The sequence below is a fragment of the Cavia porcellus genome, unplaced genomic scaffold, assembly GCF_034190915.1.
Source record: "Cavia porcellus strain 051 isolate PalLab524CR breed Dunkin Hartley unplaced genomic scaffold, mCavPor4.1 scaffold_16, whole genome shotgun sequence".
Lineage (NCBI taxonomy): Eukaryota > Metazoa > Chordata > Mammalia > Rodentia > Caviidae > Cavia > Cavia porcellus.
The window spans coordinates 61,750,389-61,775,649 of record NW_026947499.1 but is presented as its reverse complement, the minus strand read 5'-3'; the positions used below and the strand labels follow the sequence as shown (position 1 = coordinate 61,775,649).

General features: G+C 37.7%; 1 protein-coding gene across 1 annotated transcript in view; it reads right to left on the bottom strand.

The window, feature by feature from the left end:
• The window catches only part of Mei4 (meiotic double-stranded break formation protein 4), a 176,075-nt gene extending 154,210 nt beyond the window's left edge, over positions 1 to 21,865 (bottom strand). Inside the window, exon 1 of the mRNA XM_063226928.1 lies at positions 21,640 to 21,865. The gene's annotated coding sequence lies outside the window, so the exon portion shown is untranslated. The remainder of the gene's footprint in view (positions 1 to 21,639) is intronic.
• Positions 21,866 to 25,261: the final 3,396 nt, after the last annotated feature.

Sequence of the window (25,261 nt, the reverse complement as noted above, 5' to 3'; positions counted from 1 at the left end):
TGTGATGAATTTAAAGGGTTAAATTCATGGGACCCTGTGTGATGAATTTTAAGGTAAGTGGAGCATTTTCCTAATTATATTGCTCAGACACAAGTAGTGATTTATACTCTAATCACCAAGTATAACTGTGGGCCAAAAATATTCATTATCTACAAAAGAGAAAGACTTCAGTTGAATGACTATAAAATTACTGAAAGATGCAAACATTACTGTACCACCTTAAAAAGTTTTTAGACTGCTCCAACAAATAGCTATGCTCTACCCTTCCTTCCCCAAAGCTGGTACATTTGATATGAAAGTTTGGGATAACATAGATATAACCTTTCATGAAGCCACAAAAACCAAAAATAAACAACTCCACCCTGAAACTACAGCTACCTTTAATTTAGTAAACGTTGCTCTCTTACAAATTAACTTAATAAAAGACACAGACCACCATCAAAGTTACATTACAAAAGACAACCTAATGGCTAAGGCAGTTAAATTAGAAAAGAGCCCTAAAGTTATAATAGCAAATAATTCAGATCAGGGGCTGGAGGTTTAGCTCAGCAGCATAAGCGCCTGCCTTGCAAGCAGGCAGTTATGAGTTCCATCCCCGGTACAGATAAAAAGGAAAAAGACAAAAAACAAAACAAAACAAAACAAAAAATTCAGATCAGCACAGTAACTTGTCTCTGAGTTGATAGAGATGAATGAAACCTATTTTTAAAGTGCAGAGAATCAAATGAGTTCATTTTTATAAGTTATTCACAAAGATATTCATAAAGAAATACAAAATTTTTCCAAAGTATTTACATACACAGCTTCACCCAATGCAGAAGCTGATACTGTGATTCCTACAAGTCCACTCCCTCCCATGCCACAAATACAATGCAGCACATCTCCCGCTTCCCCATTCACAAAACAACTCAGGTACCATGACATGAACCATGCTCAGGCTATGTGTTCCCTGTAACTGAGGAAAATAATCCAAATAATCCCACAAGAAATTGTGGGACACAGGGCTTTTAATTTCCTACTCCTCAAAGAACTAAGGCAGAGTGTCCTCAATAATGGAGTTCAAGGTTCTTACAATCTAGGTTGTTTAGACAATATAGTGCAAGGTTTTCAAATGGTGCCAGGTAATGTGACCCACCTAGCTCACGTGTGTCTTTCACCTGCACAAATTTCTACATTTTGAATTACAATTAACAACACTGCTTTCAGAACAAGCAGAAAGTAACCAAAATAGTGAATTGAAGAACTACTACGTCATGCATGGTTTTCTATCCCAGAAGATGATACATCTAGTCTCTGTCCACATTGTATGAAGGGGTTCCACTGGAAAAAAACATTGTAAATCTAAATTTCATGAGAATGGCACACTTTTGCAGAAGAACAAGTCATGTGCCCAAACAAATATCTCAATAAAAATAAGAGACCCCTGAGCCTATACTCCAATAATTCAAAACCAATTAAGATAATTTTTTTCCAGTCCTAATCAGGCTAACAACAATTTCTCTGTGCCTCCAGTTTCTCTGGTCAATCGAACCAGTCAACATGCAGAATTAGATTTATCTGGGGCTCCTTTACATTTGTTCTTTAGGAGTAAAAATGCCAATTTTGATTTCCATGAAAATCGCCACTCCTGCCCTTAACCCTTTAAATAAACCTGTTAAAAACAAGCTTTTAAGTAATAAACCTTGTTTTCCCAGGGTATTTCACTTCATGCAAGTACTCATAAATTAATTGACAAAGTTCTACTGCATTGCTGGGTATGAGAACAGATGTCACCATGGTAAACAGCCAATTATGGATGCACACTTGGTTGCTTAGGCTTGCCTCCCCAGCCTTGTGAGTGAGGTTCAGGCTCTCCTCAGTCACTGCTGCTACCCTATGTCAGCCATGATAGACAGATAGGCATAATATCATGACTTTGTTGCACCCTCAGTTAACTGGCATAAAGCTAAAGTTGGACTTATCATAAAAACCTTTGGTATTTCTCTGCAAAAAAGGTTAAAGATCTTATTAACATCATTAAGTAAGCAACAGCAATGTGGTCAATTCAAGCCACACTATTATAAGTAATTTTAAAAGCGCTATGGAATATATTCATTAAAACTGCTTCCTTCCTTAGTGGTCCTATTACAACCTATTTTAATCACCCAAATTCATTGTCATTTGGTGACTATAATGCAGTTGCTCTGGTAAATCTGGCTTCTATTTTTAATAATTCAAAATAAGGCTACAATTTTTTTTCATTATATTTCTAAATCTTTATTAAAGACATTTAAATTACCATAACATAGGCTGGACAAATTGTGTTATGGTATTTTGCCTGTAAACTTATTTCTGGGCTTGTTCCTCAACAGGGTTATAATCACAGAGATTTTACAGCTAACCTGTTATACCTCATAAATAGTAACAAGCTTACATGTATTCCTGTCTCTATAGATAGCATACATGCTACCTGTTATTCATGTGAACCAAATAAACATATCAGACATCACTGTGTATCAGCTTTTGCTAACTTAAGGATATCACTAACAAAATCTAACATTGGTTCTACTGATATTAGCAAACTTTTCAGTGTTTTCCTGATAACTGGAACATGAAACATTTTACAAGGATACCCTGTAATCCCAAAGGTCAATGAGTATACTCATTTTAAATTAAAGGATCAATTAATCAAACAAAAATAAGGGGGAATAGAGGGTCAGAACGCTCCTCAAGTATATTTAGATTTTGCTACATATGTTTTAAATTTTCTGAACCCTACCTGATTCTGATTTGTTGCCAGCTGTGATATACTGGGGACAAGAATCTGACCAGTCTTTGAAGTCCTTGCACCCTATAGCTTGGCATGATCTCTAAACAGGTGTTTGGAATGGTCCAGTATCACTTTTAAATTGGGGCCGAAAATATTCTTATATTTCAACAGACTGCTGGCAGACACTACGACCATCAGAGCTGTTATGTGGCCAGAATCTCACCCACCTGCATGATGTATCACGATCTGAGCAATGAACTTTACAGCACATCATCCTCTGTCCTGGGAAGGCCTATAACAGACAGTTGTGCGGCTTGCCATCTAATTAAGAGCCAGGGTTTGGTTCAATCACCTGATAATTTTTTTCTTTACAATGCTTGCTATCCTAATGGCTGCAATATGTATTCCTTTGGTTCAGGGTGAGGCGTACTGGGTTAACATACCTAATACACCTCTGCTCAGACCCTTAACTTAGACAGACAAGCCATTAGAAATTTTTCATTCTATAAAAAGCAACAATCCTGCATTTACTGTTCTACCAGGTCCTTATATTTTCATGCATCTAAAAGAACAAGCTAAAGTAAATATTACCTCTCATTTTGTATATCCTCCCTTATGCATAACCCAACTATAGCCAAGATTCTAGCCCACATATGTCTGCTGTAAATCAGGTTTGCAAGATACAACTGTCAAAAGAACTCATAGTCTTATTGATCTTAACTTCTATTCCCTCAGATGGTAACCTTGTTAGAAAATTTAAACCTAACATTCCTATCTGTATTCCAGTAGATCATGCCCCTCATTTCAAAGAAGGTGATTTGGGCCCTTGGCAGTCTTTTGGAGATCCGTACCATGGGCGAATTATATACAAATTCAATTATTCCTTTATAGACTGGTGTCCCTGAGATTTACTTACTGAAAAAGGTCAAGATTGGCATGAGATTTCCTTATCAGGCTCTCCTGACTATACAATAATCTCAGAAGCCTTATCTAATATTACATGGTCAAGTAGAGGCCTCAATTCTCCTATTCCTAGACTTTTATCAATAACAGCGATGGACCCATATTTTATGGAAGCTAGCCCTGCTTTTTCATATAGGATAGCTGCAGACTGGGCATCTGCAGTCAGTTAATGGAGGAAGAGTCAGAATAGTGTTGCAGAATCATATATCAGGTATATAAGAGTAAACATATATATGTTTATGATCCTTATGTACTGTTAATAGGAAAGGTAGAGTGACAACAAAGTACGTTCTCATGTACTAATCATTATCTAACCCATTGTATCATACCTGAGTTTTTTTCTAAGGACTCCACAATAATAATCATGAGCAGGATACTTGGAGTTTGGCTTCCAGTCAATCTAATGGAAGTTTGGTAACACTCACCTACTGCCCTCTTGGTGGAACCTTGATTAAAAGATTTAACAATCAAACCGAGGATGCTTTTTTTTTTTTTTTTTTTAACCCCGACAGTTTTTTGGTGGTTTTTTTTTTTTGTTTTTTTTTTTGTTTTTTTTTTTTTAAATACCAAGTATTGAACTTAGGACCTCATGTTTAACAGGAAGGTGGATATGCTGCTAAGCTAAATCCCTGGCCCCCAAGACAGTTTTTTATTGGAATCAGTTGTTTCCTATTCAATCTGTGAATAGACAGATCATCTGTTACAATCAAATACTCCACCGATTTCAGTATTTTCTTCCTTTAAGATCCAGACACTAGATTATCTTCACATGCTAGTATCATAATTTTACATAACTTTCTATGTAGATGAATGAGGTTGTTCTAAGAACTCTAGGAAAGTACCATGTTTCTTAGAATCTGCTTAGGCTTCGAGATAAATCAAGAAGCTAGCATCCCTCTGGCCCTACCTAATTTTCTACTGGCATGCCCTAACATATCAGCATATCTATCTCTGTTGCTATATTCAATCTTCTTTATTTGCCAGTTCCAAAACCCTAAATAAATGGAAACAGTTAACTACCATGCCTTGTTTTAGATTATGATCATGTTCAAGTGTAGTTCTAAGATACACTGCTAATTCAGAATGGAGATGGTAACAAGTTGCAGTGTGAACACAAAAAGGAAATTCAAGGCTTTGTTGTTACTTTGAAATAAAAATTTGTATGAATTTGCTCACTAAACTATGACCTCAAATCATTAGAAAATGAAACATGTTAAACTTATGGTTTACAATGAAAATGTTCCCACAAAGCTTTACTGCTCTGAGGCAGTGTCTTGGTTACTTTTCTCTCCATACTCAAAATATCTGATGCCCAAAATTCGGAAAGAAAAAAGTTTATTTAGCTTATAGTTTTTGGAGGTTTCAGTGCATAATCAGCTGGCTCCCAGACAGGGTGACATGACACGGGGCAACACTTCAAGGCAACAGCCAGGGCAAAAGGGGAAACAAGCCCTTCTCCTCTCACCCCCCAGTCAGGGTGGGTGAAGCACTCACAAAATCTCTGTGACCTCCTCTTGTACAGGATGAGGATATTTACAAAGTAAGGATGCCAGTTCCCTGCTGAGTGCCTCAGTCAATCATCTAAAATTCTCAAGTTGACACAGTGTATCAACCATACCAAGTAGGGCTGTGGGAAGGTGATTGGTGGGGTTCTGCCTGCATCAGTGGATTATCTAATAATAAGTTTGGTAGTTGTGCGTGATACTAGGAGGAAACCTTGGTTAGCAGCAGGTTACTAGGGCCATGACATGAAAGCATGTATTTTCCTTACTTCTCAGCTTCTAGGTTATCCTTCTCCCTTTTCTCTTGGATTCCTATCTTGACACTATCAACATTTCTCCTCCTGTCCTTCCACCAGGCTATTTCTGTATTGGAGCTGGCAAAACATGCACTGAAACTTCTTAAACTGTGACCAAAATAATCTCTCAGGTGTTAGGTATTATGTCCCAGTAATGATAAAAGTGAATAAGACAGATTTTGGTACCAGTAGGGTCGTTGCAGTAACTACTGGACCATGTAGTTCAGTAACCTTTTTAACTCATTCAAGAGAAAAGTTTGATAATGTTTCAAGATGTTGGCTAGAAACGCGTTAGAATGTATAAGCTGTATCAGTGAGAGATTCTGGTCAGAGTTTAAAAGATCAGAAGCTAATAAAATTACACATGTTAAAGACCAGGCTTGAGAATTGGAAACAGGAACCTCTTTGGTATATGAGCTAGAGGGTATATGTGTTATGCTATATCAAAAATCTGTCTATTTTGCTCATGTTCCGAGACTCTGAGGGAGACTGAGATTAAGGGTAGTAGACTAACTTGGCAGAGGAAATTTCAAGACAGCGCAACATTTGGGCTGTATCATTGGCACTATTGGCAGCTTTCACTGAGTATTATATTGAAAACCAGTAGCACAAACACCATTTGAAAGTTTTCAGTGTTCCAAGAAAATATGCACTTGTAAAGTTGCAGCAAGAACATGACTGTTAAAAAAAATTAGTATTAGAAACAACCTAAATACTTTGCCTGCATAAACCCAAACTTCCCAGGCTCAAGAGTACAAAATTAAAAGTCTCTGTTCTAAGAAGAGAGTCCCAGGATACCCTGCTCCAGATGGACTACTTAGCAAATTGACTTCTAGGATTTGTCTCACAGCGCTTAACCACCCAAGCATCCCCAGAGCTTTCCAGCCAGGATCCAAGAAGGTCTGTGTAGTTTTGCTCAAGTTTGCAAGAGATCTTGCCATCCCCTACATGGTACTACTTTTTAAGCACATAGAGTACATGAGTTATTAGGTAAGTGATGCTTCCACCTATAATTCTGAAGGAGACTAAGAAGTCAGGTAATGTGCCCTACAGAGGACGGTGGGTGTATTATAAGGCAGTTTAGTTAGTTAGAAATATTACAGGCAATCAGACAGGGCTAGGCCTTTCAGGGAGCTGGCACAGAGGATTAAATCTCAAAACAAAAGACAAAATGCAACCAAATCCCAAGTATTGATAGTCTAAATAGGTATGGATCACCTTGAGGAAGCAGGAAGTCACCATCCCAACCCCCTATAGAAAGTCATTGCTCTTTAAGCATGCCTGCTTGCTACATAACTAGCTTTGCCATTTGTCCCCAATTTAGTCAATTTTACCGGAACAATTTATCTTATTGTTTGACCATAGTTCTGTCCCACCTTATACCCACCTTAAGAGTTCCCATTTTCCCCACACATTAGGCCCACTTCACCTTATGGTTTTGCTCCTTAAAATCCCTAGAAAAGACAGGGTCCTTGGCAACCCACTGGAGACCCCTTCTGTCTCTCAACAGAAGCTTTTTTTCTCTCAATAAATATATTCTGCTCTTAACCTCTGTTGCACCTAAGATTCATTCTTCAATTTTAGAGAACACAAACTTGTACCAACAACATCTAGTAGTTGGGAGTTTCACTCCCCTTTATCACATGAAGCTGTGAGAGAGCAAAAAGTACAGTGAAGATCCCAGGAAATTGGACATACAAGAGTGAACAATGTCTGCTGAGGAAAGTCACAGGCAGTGAGCAGAGTTTCTCCAAAAAAAAATGCCATGAGAGCTGTCTGAGCAATGGGGTGAGGCTGTCCAATTTGGAGGTCACACCTTACCAACTCGCCTTGGGTACATTTATGAATTAAGGTTTCCCTTAATTCATAAATGTATTCACCTATGTAATTCATTACTGTAGTTAAAAAGTACTTGTTGATCATCTGCTATGTCTTGAAAAAAGTAGCAGTGATGATAATAGTTGGATTATTGATCACACATTGTTATAATTCTAGTGGAGTCACAAAGTAAGTAAGAAAAATATATATCCTTCAGATCCTGACAAACACAGCTGAGAAATCAAACACAAGGAAAATGAATAAAGAAACCAAACATTGTTCTCAGTTGTAAACATTGTGATTAGAAAAGGCTACAATTAGCAAATGACTTTTAGCAAAATGTATAGGAAAGTTGTGCTAACTTGGAAGGCCATGAAAAAGCAGGAGCAGGAAACTGAGAGGCCTGAGCAGGGGCTGCTATACAGAACGCACTTTCCCAGGCACCACTGTATTACCCATCAGAATGTAGTACATTAGCATAGCCATTATGCCCCTTTAGAGATGAGGGTTTAACCATGTTGCCACTTGCCAACATCACACAGTAAGCAGCAGTACGAAATCTTAACTCAGGTGTTCTAATGCATTCCAAAAGTTCTGCTGCATCCACTGCTTTGATGTTGTGCCATTTCTGCATATCACAGTTTGTCAGAAACAAATGATTGGACTAAACTGTCAGAAAGGGAATGATAATGCAGAGGGGTGTCCACACTGCACAGGGGACTGCCAATGAGAAAAGACTTGGACTTAAAAGCTTCCAGCTAAAAGAAGGAGAAAGCAAGATGTTCAATAAATTCTTCCAGAAAGCAGAACTATAACCAACATGTGAAAATTACAGGGAGATAAGTTTCCAATCAATCAATGAATAAGATATTTAATGACAAAAGCTTCCAAAAATGGAGTGTACCATTTTGTAAAGTTATGAAATTCCAATTACTAGAGTTACTCAAGCAAAAGCTGAATGATCATCTGTCTCAGATGAGGACAGATTTCAGCAATGATATGAAGGCTATACAAATTAACTAATGACTTTTCCAATACTTATCCTGTGATTACAAGCACCCAGGCACTGTCATGTGACATAAAGTTTCAGCAGTAAAATCTGACAGCTTGGTTAACATCCAGGATCTAATTGGTTTTAGTGGCCTGAACCTATAATTCCAGTCACTTAGAAGGCTTAGGCAAAAGTATTGCAAATATCAAGCCATTCTGGGCAATCTAGCCCGATCTTGTCTCAAAATAAAAATATAAAAAAGCCTGAGAATATAACTCAGTGTTAACGTATTTGTCTAGCAAGTTTGAAGTCCTGAGTTTGATCCTCAGTACTACCAAAAAAGAAATCTAGGCTCCACCATTTAAAGAATATATTTACTTGGCCTCTGTAAGCCTGTTTGCTTATCAGAAAACAACAGAAACTGCTTCATAGTGTTACTGAGAGGATTAAATGAAATAATCCCTACAGAAAAACAAACATAGTTCTTGGCATATAGTAAGAGCTTGCAAAGGTTATTATTATGACATAGATACATGTATTTAGGCGCATTAAATGTACATATATGTGTACAAATCTCTCTCTCTGCCCTTCTCTCCCTTCCTTATTTAATGTCCAAAGCTCTCATAGCACAGATAAATACAATATGGTGATAGTAACAATGATAACAACAATAAACAAAATAATAAGGCTCTTATCCTAATCATTTCACATTGTACCATTCTTTATCACCAGGAAATATACAGAAACGCATCTTCTAAATATTTGTGCCACCACTTTGAAAGTTACAAAATAAGAATCAACACTTTCTTAATACAGCTATTAAAAATTCAGTGTCTGTTAGAATAAGAAAAAATAAGTAACAACCTGTACCTTGTGTGTGTGTGTGTGCGCATCTGTGTGTGTAAAAGGTCCTATGTGCATCTGTGTATGAATACAAACATATCCACACATGCTTTATCATTCAAGGAAGCTACATCTGTAGTTTGAAGTCTGGAGTTGCTTCTACTTGATGGAAGAATGGTAAACAACTTTAAAGTAACCTACCATCACTTTTGCCATACATAAACTGACATTAATTTTCACAAAGAAAACATTTAGGCATAATAAAAAAAACTTCATACTTTAGAAAAAACAGATATTACCAATGGATTTTTTTTTTGTGCAGCAGGGTGCTCAGTGATTTCAAGAGATTACAGTACAACAGATTAAAGAAAAGGAAAAGTTTGTGGCTGGGCCTTGTGCTATAGCTCAGTGGTAGAGCACCTGTGAAGCACATGTGAAGACTTGATTTCAATCCTCAGTACTGAAAAAGCAAACAAAAAATTTTAAAAAGCAAAAAGGAAAAAATTTCAAAGACAGTATCTTTATGATACAATAGTATATGTATATATTTATATTCATAATCATATTTGATGCTTTCTTTGTGATGCAATTGTTATTATCTATAACTGCTTCATCTATATGCAAATAAAACACAGAGATAAACCTGTTCCAAATCACATGGTTTCATGAATATCATTTGACTCCAAAGCTTTTAATCTTTTTATATTGGCTGGCAGATAAATATACTAAATTAGCATTAAGGTCCTGATTTAATATAGTTCAACTTTAGTAAAATTTACTTAACAAAAGTATGTTGACTATCTGCCATGGACTCTGACAACAGAGAGAATGACATCACTCTCCACAAGCATAAACAATATTGAAAGATCAACTCAGAAATTTCTTCAAGACCTCTTATAATTTCTGTTTATTAATCCCAGATTCATCCTTGAAAGCAAAATAATATAAAGTGAACTCTTCCTAAATTATATCCTGGGATTTAAAACAAGCAATTTAGTTTTCCCTCTGCAAAATTCCCTTTACCCATTTCTTGTAACATCACAACATTAAAGCTCTTTTCACCTTGACACCTTAGTAAAATCCCTTTTCAATGGCACTCTGAGATAAACCTCCAAACTGGATAGACAGCAAAGCCTGTTACAAATGTAGAACTTTTGTCTCAGTTCTACCTCAAATGATACTATGTGGTTGTGTGTTCAGCTCTTAGCTATACTTTAAACTGACAAAGTGGAGAAACAACAACAACAAAAAAATAAAACTTTTTATTCATAATTGCATTTAAACTAGATCTATTTAGTACCAAAACCACTGCCACCTGTCTAGCCTCACTTCTCTCCAATGCCTAGAGATAGTCTACTGTAGATGACTATTGCTGCTTTCTTAATAAACCACTTACTCCTTGCTTGTAAGCTTTGCTCTCTAATCGACAGATACATCCTTCCATGTTTCCTTTCCCAAGGACTCTGCACTCATCCTTTATGCTTAGTTTAATTGCCTCTCTGGAAGTTCTGTAGATTTACTTCTTGTGTTTCTTAACCTGTCTCCATTAACTCCTCCCTCTTCTACATTTCACAAGCACTATGGGATATTTACCACAACATAGTAATAATATGTCCTCTGAGGACCTGCTCATCAGTGACTGAGCTCACCAGAGCCACACATTTTCTGTTATTTCTAGCACTTCACCCTGGGAAAAAGATTAAACTATACTCTAAGAAAGTGATGATAAAGGATTAGAAGTTGAATATGCTTTGTTCCACAAAGATTCATATGCTAGAAGCTTGGGGGAACCACTAGAGGATGGGTCCAGTGGAAGGTAATAGGGCACCCATGGGACTCATCTTCAAGAATGAATTACTGTCATATTATGTGAGTGCGCCAGGTCTAATGGAACAGCAGTTGGTTATTATAAACAAAACTGGCATTTCCTCTGAATTTCTGTTCTTTACATGTGCTCATCACTGTACTACCATTCCAAATGAGACTTTCAGCAAAGCTGAGCAGATGTCACTGTCATGCTGTGGAACCTTCACACTGTAAGATAGATAAAACATTTCTAATTTATAAAGTATCTAATATTTTTGGTATGCAGCGTTCAACCATTTTTGGTTACTTTGATGAAATTCTAAAAGTAGGCTAATTTTATAAAAAGAAGAGGTTTATTTAGCTCATGTTTTAGAAGGCAAGAGTCCAAATAGCATAGTTTAGTTCCTGGTGAGGTCCCCATTGCAAAAAGTAGGAATATTTGTGAGAGGGAAAGGTCACATTTCAGAACAAGAAGCCAGAGACCAGCTCAGGGTTGGACTCACTCTTGCAGTAACTCCATACAAAAGCTCAGGCATTTTCTGGAGAGAATCTTAATCCCTTCCAACAGCAGCTCCCTCAGTCACCTAAGGATTTCCTTAACCTTTTAACAGTCCCCCTCCTCTCAGACTACCACACTAAGGATGAACCTATGAACATCTGAACCCTTGAGGACACACTAAATCATTTCAAATCATAGTGAACAAAACAGAAACTAAGACAGAAATGGAACAATTTCCATAAAAGGAAATCACATCTATAATTCTGGAATCATAGAAAACTTCATGAGGTACTTAAGGAGAGAGAGGCAAAATTAGAGAAATATATTGAGATGGAAATATATGCCTGGATAGAGCCTGTGATCAACAGGAAAGGAATCAGCAAGGTTAAGAAAACTGTTGCCTTACTGTAACTAGAGAGCCTGAGTAGAAAACTCAAATTAAAAAAAAAAAAAAAAAAAAAAAAGACAAACATTTCATGGACACTTTGCCCATTGTATGCCATTCATTCACTTTATATTCATTTCTTCATTTAAATGATTCTGTGACATGGAATTCAGCATCACTGTTTAGAGATAAGGAACTAAAGTTCAGGGATAGCAAGTGGTGAACCTGAGTTTTAAATATTCATCTTTTTGCATATGTTTTTTTCCACAGTTCTTAGGGCTGGAAATAGAAAATAAGTATAACTGAATAGCACTCATCCTCACTAAAACTTAGGTCATGTTGTGCTTGTATGTGGTCATCCTGTGCCTTCTGCCTTGGGGACACACTCAACCAACCATCATGCACATGCACACACACACATGCATACACACAGATAAATAGGCATGATAACTTCAGAAACACAGTTAAGTAAGGTTTATTGTTCCTCAAGTCTTCCCATGGAGACAGGCCAGAATAATATCATTTATAAATCAATCTCTAAAATTCCCATCCAAAACTATTTTGACGATGTATCCAAAACACAAAATTTGCATACGGGATAGTTTCAGGACCCAGGGTTTACAGTTTTCCCTGTTACTGGTTGTACGATCTTGAACAGAGATTATCTAACTTCTCTAAGCCTCTTTGCTCATCTATAAAATGGGAATCAAAATAGTTCCTAATTTACAAAGTTGCTGAGGAGATAAAATTAGTTAAGAGGAAACATGATCCCTATGAACTCTTTAACAAATAAATTCAATTGCCCTGCTTGACTGAAAGTAGTGCAGACCTATGACTCAATTCTAGCTCCGCTGCCTTCAAAGTCTGCACCTGAGCATGGATCTGACTAAACATTTATCAAGAGACCAAGGAAAGGGGCTGGGAATTTAGCGCAGCGGCGTAAGTGCCTGCCTTGCAAGCAGGCAGTCGTGAGTTCGATCCCCGGTACCGGTAAAAATGAAAAAGACAAAAAAAAAAAAAGAGAGACCAAGGAAAATGTCTGCAGATTGCATCGAACAGAATGGGGAAAGTCTTGTGAGGCAGATCTAAAGGGTGAGAACTCAGAGCTCCAGAAATACACTTTAAATGGGTTGGACTGAGCAGGCAGCAGATAACAGCATACATATTTAGGAAGCATACATGATGTCCTTGACTAAAAAAAAAAAAAAAAAGACAAACATATCATGGACACTTTGCCCACTGTATGCTATTCATTCACTTTATATTCATTTCAGTTTCAAAGAATAAGCGGAATAGGAAAGGGAAACAGAGGATCTGAGAATCAGTAAGAAATGCCTCAATTTCCTGCAGTGGATACCAGCACATCCATCATAGAATATGAGGGAAACAATAAAAGTAATGTTTCAAGAAGAATATTAAGCCTAGTAGTAAAGTGTAAGAGAATTATGAAAACAGAATATTGAGCCAGGCATGGTGATGTGTGCCTGTGATCCCAGCATTTGGGAGGCTGAGGCAGGAGAATCACTGTGAGTTTGAGGCCAATCTGGGATACCCAATAAAACCCCGTGGCAAGAAAAAAGAGAGAGAGAGAGAGAGAGAGAGAGAGAGAGAGAGACAGAGAGAGACAGAGAGAGACAGAGAGAGACAGGCAGAAAGGAAGGAAGAGGAAGGGAAGGGAAGGGAAGGGAAGGGAAGGGAAGGGAAGGGAAGGGAAGGGAAGGGAAGGGAAGAGGAGGGGAGAGGAGGGAAGAGGAGGGGAGGGAAGGGGAGGGGAGATGAGATTAAGGATTAAGAAAGTAAAATCTCTCTCTACAGTGATCAAAATAATTTTCTAATGGATTGTTTTCACTCTTCTATTCATCTGTATTAAGCCAGCACACATTAAATCCAAAAGGATTTATTTTCCAGAACTCTGGCATGCTGAAACTAATCTAATAAAAAATAAAGTGGAGAATTAACTCATTGAATAAATCAGAAGGAATAATCAGAGAAGCTGATAGATATGTGGGAGGCTTGTTATAAACTAAATTGGACTTTCATTACAAAAATTGACTTAATAGTATAGTTAGGAACCTACTTCAACTGATTTCCAAAATCAGTCTGATCACTAGCCAACAAAAATCACTAAATTTAAATTTTTTGTTATATTTACAATACAAAAATGTATAATAATGGACATAAAACACTGTGAATACTCAGAAAAAAAGATAAAAGAATAAAGGACAGAATGAGATACGAAATCTACTAGGATGTCTACTATTTAGATGTGAAACCTAAAGTTCAACAAAATACTTGATATGGTGTTACTTAAAATACCAAAAGGATGATTAATATGCTTTTGATATTTTGGGGAATAGCAATTAAAAATGGTATAACAAAAATTTCCTGGTAAGGTCTGCCAGTGTAAGCCAGGTATGATGGCACATATCTAAAATTTCAGCACTCATGGAGGCTGAGACAGGAGCATCACAAATTTGAGCCCAATGTGGCAAGTTAGTGATGTAGAGATACTCTGTCTCACAATAAAAAATGAAAAAGGGCAGGTGGGAAAGGACCTCAGCGCAAAAAAGCCCTAGGTTCAATCTATAGTACTCCCCCTGCCCCACAAACAAATCTGTTATTTTATAGCCCTGATAGAAAATTTTAAATATAGACACTGCCCTAGTGTTCAGGAAAAAAAGTTAAGTGTACAACAAAAGACCACTTTTCACAAGAGTATGATGCTTAAGTGAGCATGTGCAGAAGTGGAAAAGTAGTATCACATTCTGCCTTATATTTACAAATAAAGAAAGAAGAGATATTGATCCTTCTCATGTTTATCTTTGCACATAAAGTAGCCATGCTTCTTATCTTAGTCACCTTCCTTGTCACTGAAGCACAATACCTAACAGCCACAATTTTAAGTAGGGGAGATTTATTGCGACTCATAGTTTGAGAAGTGCCAGGGCATGTTTAGCACTCTCAAATGCAGAAAGTCCACGACAGAGAGAAAACGACTCATGTCATGCAACCAGGAACTACAGAGGGAAAGGAAGAGACAGGGAGGAAAATATAACCTTCCAGGTCACACTCCTAGTACCCCTCTTCTAACAGGCCCCACCTCCTGATACTAAGTCATCACTGGACTCTGATAAATATGCCACCCCTTTGATCCAATCACCCTGAAATACAAAAGGTTTTTGAGAACATATCCCAGATATAAATCATAACATTCCATCAATAGGTCCCAAAATAATCAGGTCCATGTCTGTGCAAAATCCATTGAGTCCATCTCTATTAGTTGCTAAAATTTTAATAGTTCCGGAATTGCTGAACAGTCCGAGACCAAACTCTACTTTGAGCCTCTAGGAAAACTTTCACTTGAAAAAACTAAAATAAAGCCAACTTAGAAGGTGAGGCAGGAGGATTGCCATGAGTTCAAGGCCAACCTGAACTACATAGTGAGACTTTTGTCTAAAAATACAAATAAAATAATAATGATGATAATAATAATATAAAAATAAAATAAAAATATGATAAACACTGCTGACCACAATGACACAGGGCAAACATACCCATTCCAAAAAAAAGAGATACGGGATAGAAAGCAAAGGAATAAAAACAAGATGAAAAGCTAACAGGGTAAATCTCACAGTTTAATGTCGAGTACCCAGGTTAAATTCTAGTGAGCTCTAAGGAACTTGGGAAACTCCCTGCAGCACTGCCAGTTGCAGCTGGCATGTCCTCTTTCTTGGGGTGGCTATGTTCACTGCCTGTGGCTTTCCTCAGCAGAAGTTCTAAGTTCCTAGTTTCTCTTATTTCCTGGGATTTCCACTGCACTTCCGGCTTCACTCACAGCTTCACACACTGCCCTTTCAGGAGCACAATATCTGGTCTCCACACTTTCTTCTAAAATCTAGGTAGAACCCTCAGTGACCTCACAACTCTTGCATTCTGCATGCCTGTAATGCATGCACTACATGAATGACCCCAAGGTCTGCCACCAGTTGAACAGCACATGGAACTCCTTTGTTCATGTCTGCAGAGGTCTCTCAGTATCTGAATGAGTGGGCACTGTGAACAAATTCAACTAACTTCCTCAGTGACCTTTCTCAAGCAGGATACTCTTGAGGCTTTCATCAAAAATAAAATCTTTCATTTTTGCATTTGCAAGCCCGTGATGAGTAGAATCTTACTGACTGCTTAGATGCCATTAAGATATCTTTCTTACTGTCCTGAGGACAAGTATTTGGCTTCTTTTTAAAGAAAATCTTTTTAGCAACTGAAGTCTCTTTGTTCCAACTTTTCTATTTCTATTTCTCTCTTAGCTTGCAGCTTTTCTTCATTTCTGGCAAAATGGAACTTTTAAAATGAGCTTTTCATGGTGAATCCCACTATAAATCTGGTTAGATGCAGCTAACAGCACCCTTGCCACAGTCTTAACATTGAGTTGTCTTAAAATTTTCTCTGCCAGATTAGTCTGCCACGTTTAATCTTAGTCTTCTGAAATGTCTCAGAACATGTGGAAAATATGGACACACTTTCTGCCAGAACATACCACATTTGGTCTCCTGTCTAATTTCCAATTAGAGTCCTTGATTCCAGCTGAAATCTCCTGAGCCTGATCATCACCAGCTTCATTTCATTCAGCATTCAGATCTTCTAAGCTTTCACGAGAATTTTCACCAGAATTTTGCTTGATTTAAAGCATTCTAAAACTTTTACAACCTACACCTCCAAATTATTCCACCTTGCCCCTGAAAATCAATTCCAAAAGCTTCTAAACCACATGATAAGGTATTGTTAAGGTAACAAACTCACTTTCCCAGTACTAAAATCTATCTTAGTCACCTTCCTGGACACTGAGACATAATATCTAACACTCACAACTTAAGAATAGGTTTAATAGAAATTACTAAATCAGAAGTTTCATGCCTAACAGCGTGGTCTAAAGGGCTTAGGTCAAAGGAAAATTGTTCCATTCAAGAAGCTGAGTGAAGGGAGGATCCAGTGAGAGAGATCTACTGGATTGTGTCCTCACTGCCCTGTTCCTAACAAAGCCTCACATCCTAATAGCAAGTCAGTTGTGAACTTAACAGTGCATTCAGCCACTGATAAGTATAGCACTCTATTATCCAAACACCTTCTAAGCACATGAGAGTTTTTGGGAACACTGTACGCAGCACAATCAAAAAACACAAGGAAAAACAGATTCTGTTCTAGGCAACTACTTTTAAACAAAAGAGATAGAAACTTGAAAACCTGCATAAGGAACAGAAGAATGAAATGTAAATTAGACTTGTTCTATGAGGCCCAATGAATAGCACAAGGACTGTGGAGATGTGTGAGACAGCTTTAAGCACTAATGAGCTGCCAATTCTGCAAGACAGAGTATTGTGGGGTATGATAGGGCTGTTGTAGAATCACCTCATAATGAATAGCCTTTCAGGCATACTTTCGCCTTGAGATCCTGTGGCTGTAGGGAAAAGAAGCCATAGTTACTGACTTTGAAAAAAGTAAAAGCCCATGGTTGATATGTAAGGTGTCTGTCAAAGGTTTTCAAAAAGACTACAAACAGGATTGGAGTTAGGCAAGAAGGGAATAGTATTTCAATATGGGTAATGTGAGTGGTTTATTAAGGAGATTTCCAACCATGTGTGATGGCACACACCTAAGCTCAGGGTTGGATATGAGACAATTTAGAGACAAACAGTCTTAAAAATGAGAGGAAGGGAGCAACCCAGTGATAAGGTTCAGTGCTGGAAAAAGAAAAGCCTGTTTTTAACAGTGCAGGCAACCTAACAGGGTAACACAATGTCCTAGGGCCTAGGAATATGAGCAACAAAATGAGTGTCCTTTAATTCTTTACTTTCCCAAGCCTAAAGGCAAGAGAGGAGAGATAAATGACCAGAACTCAGAGGAAAGGAGGTAAACTGGTAAATGAGCCCACAGCAAAGGGAGGTGAGGAAGAGAGGGAAGGAGACAGAGACACAGACTGAGACACAGACAAAGCCAACAATGAGAAGTGAACTCCCAAATGGTGTTATGACCCAGTCCTTAATCCTTGGAGGCTACAGGTAGGCAGGAACTTGGAAAGTATCCAAAGGGGACAGAGGAAGACAGTATAGCAGAGATAGTAAATAAAGATATATACGACTAAGAAGGGCAGACAACGGAGGCCCTAAACTAGAAGAGAGATCAAGATACACTCTGTCAGTTCCCTTCCAAAGGATATTAATTTGCATTTTTACTAGTGGACAGTCTCAAGTCTATGCTTCTCACTATCAATTTCATCATTCTTCAGCTATCTTCTCTGCATTTATTCTTCGAAATGAGTATACTAAAGCAGTGTCTATTTTATGTAAAATGGTAGTTTTTTGTTACAGAACCCAGAAATCTGAACACAGAAATGTCTGGCTTATTTTAGCAATTATCTATCACATACTCTCGTGAGTTATTGCTTTTTTTCAAATGTGTTTCACTCTTTCCTGTCAGGCGCTGTGCTAGACATGAGGATACAACAATCAATATAACAAGTTCATCAATGTCTCATGGAACTTTCAGCTATCAATCATTTTAATATGTACAACTTCCTGTTCACTGTGGAATCTCAAGAGATGCTGAAATCAGAGGGTAAGCTATGACCTATAGGTAAAATCAGAATATCATACTTCTATAAAGCAGACTCTATTGAAAGAGCCTCCATTTATCTCTGCTTTTGCATTCGAACATCAGAGCTGAGTAGCTCTAATATAAATACTATGGCCTGCAAACCTAGAAATACTCTTTGGCACTGTATAGAAAATTTTGCCTAAAAAATAATGCTTTAAGGATGGTATATTATAAGACACAGATTGTCTTTTAGCATCCCTGATTGCCCCACTTACAACTATATCTCAGGAAAGATTGCATTTCTACTATTGTGTTGTTTGTTTCTATTTTCTTTCATTGTTAGAGCTGGTAACAAAAAGTGTCAGGAGGTTAGTAATATCTACTAATAGCTTATTCTCTTCAGATAATAACATTGTTTTATATTATACCTACTCTTGATTTATATGAAAGATCTACATCATAAAAGATCCATTTTTAACAAAAGATCTCTAAATCACACAAAACACATTTTGACAGAGGTGATTTTAGGCTATATTTTAAACTGAACAATAAAATTGATTGTAAAAGCACTTACTCAATACTTTAGTGCTACATAAATGCAAAAACCATAGCAGAGATAGTGCTTTAGGAGTGAATGCTTATTCCCCAGTCACTTGACCCTAAGAACATTAAAATTTTAAATGAAAGAAAAACAGAAAGGTCTGGCTTTCATTAGGTGTTACCAAAATTCCTATAAGAAGTGACAGAACCTGTGTTTGCTGTGGTTCCTCTAAAGGATGTCAAGTGGCTAAGTCTTTGGTCGCTACAGCTGACCATCAATTTGCTGTTCCCCAAATCCTTTTCCGTGCCTAATGGTAAACTAATGTAGCATGAATGAAATTAAATGCCCATTTAGTTCACATTTAGTTATTGTAATGCAACAAGCAACAAACGGACTTCAAAAAGATCCTTGCAAAGTCTTAGTTCCCAAGAGCTTTTCTTCCTTACTACCATACCCACGAGCAAAATACATTTGAAATGCTCAAGAAAGGGGAAATTGAGTCCAACAATGAACTGAGAACAAGGAATGAGCCCAATGATGGGGGGCAGGAGATGGGATCACCAGGCAATTGTGGCTAACTTGCTAAAAAAGAGAGATCACTTTTAAATATCAACTAGGTCTACTTTAATCTTTGAAAATGCCCTCAGGCCACATCAGCTCCTTCTTAACTAAGTACATTTAACATTTCACACTCTTCTTTCATATCAGCATCACAAGCGTCTAATTGGGTAATTCATTATTTATTTGATAAACATCCTCTAATAATTCCATTATAACTATCTGCTCAGAGGAGAAACTCATGTGGCTAACTAACATTGGTGATCATTATAAAAATACGAGGCAATAGATATAGCAAATAGGCAGATACAATTGATCCTATGCTCTCTGGTGGCACATTAAGCTATAGTTACTCTTCGAGGTGCATCTCAATATAACAACCAATATCATCCTATCCTTATAAATCATAAACAAAGTAGCAACACTTGCCTACCAAACCCTTGTATCTTGTTCACTAACCATCTCTTTTGTGCACTTTAAATGTCTTCCTCTGCCCTGACTTCTACATTTCCATATCCAGTGATGCTTAAATTGCTCCCAGTTTTAAGCAACAAAATAAAATAGGAAACAACTCTAAAATACCCCCACCTGATCTGTTCTTCCCAAGGTTTCAAGAAATATATTGCCAAGTCCCTATTCTAAGTCTCTCTGCAGCATCTCACTCTGGCAACCACCCCTCTAATCTTTGGATTATTCTTTACTATCTCCCTATCCTGTATCTAAAAGTGTAGCCAATTTTCCTTCAAACTATGAGCACTTCTTGTCTACAAACCTGTGCAGACTTCTAACTGACCTCTTAGCTCCCTCCAATCCATTTTTCATCATGCAGTCATAAACATGTTGACCTCCATAATACTGCAACATAAATTGGTTAATTCAACTGACTTAAATTGTAGTTCTGATCTTTACATTCAAGGATCTTCACATGGCAGAATTTTATGTATACATGACACAAAATCATGTAATTTCTATTAAAAAGCTAAAATATTCTTTCTGATTTTACAATATACACTGAACTTCTAATTTCAAAATACACGCTAAAACACAAGACAATATTGTACAAGCTTTAGCAAAGCCTCCAAAATACTGTTTTTGCAAAGCTAATTCCAAGCGCCAGAGTCCCAACTATTATTAATGAAAAAAAGAAAATAACTGAAATATCATCTGAATCATCTATTTGTGCATCTGAACTTCATTTCTAAATTTTGCATATGAATTAGGCGACTTGTGGTCCACGCCCTGCCTTGAAGATCATCCAAATTATGTTTCAAATTGCATTTAATCTAAAACATTTCTAAAGCAGTGTCTTCCCTAATAAAAACAAGTGAAATGGTGGATTGGACAGTCACTGGGTACAAATCTATGCCAAGTCACTGAGTCTCATTGTAGGCACATGATACACTGTAAATCTCCCAATTTTAAGTGGAAAATTAGCTGTACAAAGAAAGTAATCAATGTGTGTAATTAACATAGTACAAAGATTGCCTTGGAAAACTACATCCTGCTCATGCACTGAGTCTACTTCATTGTTTTGCTTTTTCATTATGTGCATTTTGTTAGTACTAAATTGCCCATTTTCTAAGGTTCCTGATGGAAGTCAAGTCCTAAATGTGCTTCAGGAATTCTTGATAATGATGCCTCTGAAAGCCTGGCTTACTTCAATCCTAGTTACTTTTCACGTTTTCTTGTTGTTGCTCTGGTCACTGTGCATCCATTACAGTTTCCCACATGTCTAGTTGTACGTATTACCCACCTGTCATCTCTTCTATGTCCCCCTTCCTTGACTTCCTTGTCAAATCTCTGGTCCTCAGGCCCTTAATCCCCTGTCCTGCCCTACACTCCGCTTTGGGTGAAGTCACCAGACCAAGCAACATCCTGTGTGTCCACCTGTGGGCCCTTGGCCTGGACGGCAATGGGTCTTAGGGAACAGACCTTGCTGCTCCCAGGCTCCCAGGGTTCCTCTGGAGCTCACTGACAGGGAGCCCCTAAAAGGGCCATTTGATCTGGATGGATCTTACAGACCCAAAGATGTGAATGGAGATTCAGGAAGTTGTGTCTCAGAGGCCACGGGTGCTCTGCCGGTTGCATATCACCTACCTAGGAAGCCACTCGCCAGTTGCTCTTCTGAGGATCCAGTGAGGTTGCAATCTTCTTAATCAGTGGAGTTAAGAAGCTGCAGGCGTGACGCAAGCTCAGGCCCCGGGCCAGGCAGGAGAAGCGCTCGGGGAGATGGAGTGAGAGCAGAAGCAGGCTGTGGGTAGAAAACAGAACTGGATGGAGGACGCCTCCAGGCGGTGGGCGGGCTGACTGACAGCGCCAGCGCATGCGCCTAGGCCTCTACGGCGCATGTGCAGGACTGGCGGGAAGCAAGCTCCGCCCACCCCGGCCCGTAGCCTGAGGAGACCGCTCCATGCCTAAAGTCCTTGCTAGTTTCCGGAACGCGCGGGAAACTCCTCTCCCGAGGGCATCAGGAACCGTCTCCACTGGAAGTGAGTCTTTCTGAAATCAGGCAGGTCCTGGTGACCTCTCAGGGAGAGGCACGCGGGGCCAGGCGGAAGCCACTCTTTTTTTAATCCAAGCTTGAAGTGTTTATTTCCTGTTAAAAATTTACTGTCATACGATGATTTTTCTCACTTTTCTACTGTCCACATTTATTTTCATCGACATTAGCAGTCGTGTTTCCCTCGGGAGACTATGGGATTCCTTTCCTGAATCTGAACACCCCACAGCGGGGATCTTGGGAACAGCTCTGAAAGCCACAGGCATTTGTGGCATCAAAGAGCAAGTGTTTCTGAATGAACAGCTCTGCATCTTATTTTACTAAGTAAATGAAACTTTATCAAGACATCTGTTTGTATCCAAACAGATGTAAATTTTTGAAAATATTAAACATCGTGGCTCCAGTCATCTGCCCACTAAAGACAGTCATTGATTTTAAAGCCTATTGTAATTTGTTTAATGTAGCAGTCTTCGTTAATTCTGCAGGGATGAATTTCAGGTAAGCCAAAATTAAATTATCTTGAACTTCAAATTAATGACCATTAAATGAATGGTTTACAGTATTTGCTGTTTTTGAGACATCTGAAATCGAATCATCATAGTTCATCCATCAAAGATACCGTAATTTCAAATCAAGCCTGGAGAAATATAGCAAATTTGCCTTATCTGTGAGGTTCATTTCAATTCCACTCATTCATTCATTAAACAAATTGGACTGAACACCTTTTTTTGTGGCAGAGGTGGTGGAGGCATGATTATTGCCCTCCAATATTGCACACTCTAATAATTAAAACATGATACATAGCTAGTGAGAGACAGTGTAATCACTGATATCCTATGAGAAAATTGCAAACATGGTTAAACAACAACAAAAAAACCCGCATCCTTTCTCTTCCACCTTTGCATAGGTTAGTCTGGGTAACAGTTTTCTTTGAACGTCTAAAAATGTAGTGGTCATGGACTTTTCTGAAGTATATCGTGAAAAAAATCAAGAAATTTGTACAGGTTTTTGAGCCCCCTCATCCTTTGTGAAATACACGGTAGGTAATTAATGCATGTTTGCTGAATACATGAATGAATTCTAGATATCTTAAAATATTTAATTTTGTGCTTTTTAGAAACTGCTTTTCTAATAATGTTCTACTCCAGCTACCATGTGGTGTGTGGCTGAATCAGTTCTGCAGTGATATTTATGGAAGGTTGAAAATGGGACTGGTATCTAAGGTCTTTCATCTCTTCTTGTTAATCATTACATTTAAATGCTAAATTTTAGCATTACATTTAATTTTAAATGTAATGTAATTGTAAATGTAATTTTAAATTTTAAATTACATTTAAATCTGAATGGGGCCTGAATATATATTCAGAATGAATATCTTAGATAATTATGCTTCTTTCTTGTAAAAGTTGTTTGCTTAAAAAAATTATAAAATAGACTGGGGATTTAGCTCAGTGGCGTAAACGCCTGCCTTGCAAGCAGGCAGTCGGAGTTCGATCCCCGATACGATACCGATAAAAAGGAAAAAGAAAAAAAAAAAAAAAAAAAAGAAAAGAAAAGAAAAACAAAGAAATATTCCTCTGGGGCTGGGGATTTAGCTCAATGGCATAAGCGCCTGCCTTGCAAGCAGGCAGTCGTGAGTTCGATCCCCGGTACCGATTAAAAGGAAAAAGACCAAAAAAAAAAAAAAAAAAAAAAAAAAAAAAAGAAGACAGTAGTGAAACAAAACAGAAATGAAATTTGATAATAGCATCTAAGATAACACAGGAGAAAACTGGCTCTTTGTTAAATTCATCACTTTAAATTCTGGGCAACCAGAGTAAGGTGGCATTTTAATCCTTAACTTGAAATTATACTACAAAGCTACTGTGATAAAATCAGCATGTATTGGCAAAATAAAGACCTGAGGACCAATGGAATAGATTAGAAGATGCAGACAGAACCAACAAATAGACTCAGCCATTCTAAAATCTTTGACAAAGAAGAAAAGAAGGAAGGGAAAAGGAAAAATATATGTATATATAGTTTCAGAATTGCTGAAAAGTCCCAAGTCCAAAGTTTCTGAGTTTAAAACAAATTCTTAGCTGTGAGCTGCAAAAGCAGTAGAAGAATTCCCTCTAAAGCAGTTCAGTTTCTTTGGGAGCACAAAGGATTGAACAAGCATTAGAATGTAGCTTCTGTTTCAATGGTGGTTACGAGTGAGTGCCATGGAGACATCAGATGGATACCACACTCAGGTGTGGAGGGAGAATCAGTGGCTTTTTCAGAAGAAGAAATATTAATGCCGAACTCTGGAAGACAAGTAAAATTAAATAAGGAGAATGAGTGGTGATTTAGAGAAGGAGTGCCTACCCCCAGATTTCAGCATCATGGGATCTGGTGGACCTAGTTGAACATCAAAAGGGATCCATTGGTAATTTTAATTGTTGACCTTTTGAAATGAAAACAAATTTAATCCACATTCCTCTGATGTTATCAAAATGCTGAGTTGTGCTGGTAGATTAATGATATCTGAATTTTCATTTTCCTTATCTACTATTCAGTTCCCAGCTGGAAATGTCATCTCTAATTATTTATTGTGAAAGGATTACTGGGCCCTTTTATGCTCATCAGAAATCACAGTATTCTTCCTTGTTCTAATACCTGTCCTAAGTTATCTCCCTAAGCTAAAAATCAGTAGCTATTGTTCACAAATAATGTTTCATTTTACAAGTTAACTGAGTGTCTGATACTGTAGTTTGAGATAACTAAAGCTCTTTGTCCTCAATGATTTCACTATTTGATTATCTTTTGGAAATGTTAGTCTTTTGAGGAGTGCTTTTTACACTAATGCCTCTTTCAGATAAACAAGTCTTGAAATCCCAGCTGGAGGTAAGTGTTTGCCTTGGTGGTAAGCTCATCAGAAGAATATTGTCTTCATCATTTTTGCTTTTGCTTTCCAATCTAACCTCAAGCAAATCCCTTCCTTTTGTATGTTTCTTGGCTTTTTAGGGGATGTTAATGAAACAGATTGCAGCAACAGTATGAAAACTTATTTGGATAAAGTAAAACTTCATTTATAAACTGTTTCTGTTTCACCACTTCATAGAGTTTTTGTGTATTAAGTGGAGCCCTTGAGATTTATGATGATCTTTACCAGGTTTGAGAAACATGATGTATCAGTTGGGCTGTGTTCCCTTCATACAACTTTACTTTAGAATCTCTGCAGATAAGAGAAGTAAA